Source organism: Choloepus didactylus (genome assembly GCF_015220235.1).
Source record: "Choloepus didactylus isolate mChoDid1 chromosome Y unlocalized genomic scaffold, mChoDid1.pri SUPER_Y_unloc1, whole genome shotgun sequence".
Lineage (NCBI taxonomy): Eukaryota > Metazoa > Chordata > Mammalia > Pilosa > Megalonychidae > Choloepus > Choloepus didactylus.
This window is the reverse complement of record NW_023637624.1, coordinates 2,534,833-2,538,386: the sequence shown is the minus strand read 5'-3', so window position 1 is coordinate 2,538,386 and position 3,554 is coordinate 2,534,833.

The following is a 3,554-nucleotide window of genomic DNA, read 5'->3' as shown; positions in this document are numbered from 1 at the left end:
CCATTTTGAGTTTATTTTTGCATGGTGAATGAGGTTTAGGTTAAGTTTCATCCTTTTGCATATGAATGTCCAATTGTTCCAACACCATGAATTAAAAGGACTGATTTTATCATTGAAATGCTTTTGCAACTTTAAAATCAAATACACATACTTATGTGGATCTGTTTCTGAGATTTCTATTCTGTTGTATTGTTTTATCTGTCTTTTTCCTCCCCAGTATCACACTCTGTTCATTACTTTAGCTTTAGAGTAAATCTTGAAATCGAATGATGTTATTCCTCTTTTATTCTTTTTCAAAATTGTCTTAGCTATTCTAGTTCCTGCCTTCTTCCATATAAATTATAGAATCAGCTTGTCTATCTCTACAAAAAATCCTGCTGGAGTTTTGACTGATTTTGCTGGAGTATTGAACTAAATCTACAGATCAATTTTAGGAGAACTGACATCTTTACTCAGTTAACACTTCTGTTCCATGAACATGATACCGCTCTCAATTTATATAGGTCTTGTTTGGTTTCTATCATCAGCATTTTATAGTTTTCACCATACAGGTTTCATACATGATTGATTAGATTTATACCTAAGCATCCCATTTTTTGGAGCTATTATAATTGGTATTTAAAATGTTTAATTTCCTTGTACATTGCCAGGGTATAGAAATACAACTAATTTTTGCATATTGATCTTGTGTTCTGTGATTTTACTAGACAAATGTATTAGTTCTAAGAGTTTTTATTTATTTATCTATTTATTGTAAATTCTTTGAGATTGTCTACCAATATAATCATGACATTCCCGAAGAAAATTTTATTTCTTCCTTTCTGAATGTATCCCTTTTGTTTCTTTTTCTTTCTTTCCTTTCTTTTTCTTTCTTTCTTTCTTTTCTTTTCTTCTTTTCTTTTCTTTCTTTCTTCTTTCATTCTCTTTAATCCTCCCTCCTCCTTTCCTCTCTCTCTTTCTCTCTCATCTCTTTTTCTTTCTTTCTTTCTTTTTGCCTTATTGTACAGGCTAGGACTTCCAGTACAATGTTGACTAGGACTGATGAGAGTGGACATCCTTGCCTTGTTCCTAATCTCAAGGAGGGGATAGCATTCAGTCTTTCACCATTAAATACAATGTTACATGTAAATTTTTATAGATGCCCTTAATGAGGTTGAGGAAGTTCCCATCTATCCTTGTTTATTGATCATTTTCATCATGAATAAATGTTGAATTTTGTAAAATGCTCTCTCCACATAAGTTGATAAGATCAAGTGTTTTTTCTTCTTTAAACTGTTAGTAGAATGGATTACATTGTTTGGTTTTCAAGTATTGAACCAGTCTTGCATTACCAGGATGAACTCCATGTGATGGTTGGGTTCATGTGTCAACTTGGCTAGGTGGCCTAGCTGTCTGGTCAAGTGGGCACTGGCCTGACGATTGCTGTGAGGATATTTGAGGCTGGTTAATAAACCAACAGGCTGGTTTGTCAGATCATCAGTCAATTGACTGTGGCTAACTGATGACTCATCAAGAGGCGTGCTTCCACAGTGAGAGAATGCAATTAGCTGGATTTGGTCCGGGTGATCAGTTGGAGGCTTATAAGCCAGACGGTTAGAGAACCTTCACTTCTTTGGCTGCTCAGTGAAGCAATGCCTGGGGAGCTCGTCGAAGTTGCCGGTTCATTTCCTGAGGAGTTCGTCAAAGTTGTTGGTTCCTTTCCCGAGGAGTTCGTCAGACGTCTTTCTTGGAGTTGACAGTTTGTTGACGGCTCTGCAGAATTTGGACTTGTGCATGCCCGCAGTTGGTGAGTCACTTTTACAATTTGATAATCAGAGACATCTCTCATTGATTCTGTTTCCAAGGAGAACCCTAACTAATACACCCCACTTGGATATGATGTATTATTCTTTTTATATATTTCTAGGTTGAATTTGTTAAGGATCTTTCAGTCTATTTATATGAAGGATATTGGTCTGTAGTTGTATATATATATATATATATATATATACACACACACACACACACACACACACATATATATAAATATATATACATACATATATATAGGCTTCATTTGGTTTGGTATCAGAGTAAACCTAGACTCATAAAATGAGTTGAAAAGTGAACCCTTTTATGTTTTCTAGAAGACACTGTAGAATTCGTGTTAACTCTTCTTTAAACGTTTGATAGAACTCATCAGAGAAATTCATCTGGGAATGGATATTTCTTTTTTTAATATAATTTTATTGAGATATATTCATATACAAGATAATCATCCAAAGTGTACAGTCAAGGGTTCACAGTGTCATCATATAGTTGTGCATTCTTCACCACTATGAATTTTCGTACATTTTCATTACTCCAAAAAAAATAAAAATAAGAATAAAAATAAAAAGGAACACCCAAAACATCCCATACCCCTTATCCCCCCTATTATTTATTTGTTGTCTTTGTTTTCTTACTCAATCTGCCCATACACTGGAGAAAGGGAGTGTCAGTCACAAGGTTTTCACAATTACACAGTCACACCTTAAGAGCTATATAGTTATACAATCATCATCAAGAATCAAGGATACTGGATTACAATTCAACAGTTTCAGGTATTTCCTTCTAGCTATTCCAATACACTAAAAACTATAAAAGGATATCTATATAATGCATAAGAATAAGCTGCAGAATGATCTCTTGACTCTACTGGAAATCTCTCAGCCACTGAAACTCTATTTTGTTTCATTTTTCTTCCCCCTTTTGGTCCATGAAGGCTTTCTCAACCCCACAATGCCAGGGTGAGGCTCATTCCTGGGAGTCATGTCCCACATTGCCAGGGTGACTTACACCCCTGGGAGTCACGTCCCATCTATAGGGGAAGACAATGAGTTTACCCACAGAGTTGGCTTACAGAGAAAGGCCACATCTGAGCAACAAAAGAGGTTCTCTGGGAGTGACTCTTACACATAATTGTAAGTAGGCTTAGCTTCTCCTTTGCAGGAATGTATTTCATAAGGGCAATCCCCAAGATCGAGAGCTTGCCCTATTAAATTGGTAGTCCCCAATGCTTGTGACAATATCAGGAATTCCCCAGGTGGGAAAGTTTAATATTTCCACATTTTCCCCCAGTCCCTCAAGGAGGCTTTGCAAATACTTTTGAGATTTCTTGTTTTGAAGATTTTAAACTATGAAACCAATTGCTTTATTAGTTGTAGGACTGCTCAAGTTATCTATTTTTATCTTAGCTGATGTTTGTTAGTTTGTAGTTTTCAAGGACTTGATCTGTTTCATCTAAGTTGTCAAACTGATGTGCATAGAGTTGTTTATAGTCTTCTCTTAATAGCCTTTCAATGTACACAAAGTCTGTAGTGATTTCCCCTCTTTCATTCTTGATATTGACAATTTGAGTGTTCTCTCATTTTTCCTTCATTGACTTTGCTAGAAGTTTATCCCTTTTAATGATCTTTTCAAAGAACTAGCTTTTGGTTTCAGTGATTTTCTCCATTGTTTTTCTGTTTTCAGTTTCATTGATTTCTGCCATTTCTAATTTCTTTCCTTCAGTTTGATTTGAATTTATTTTGTTC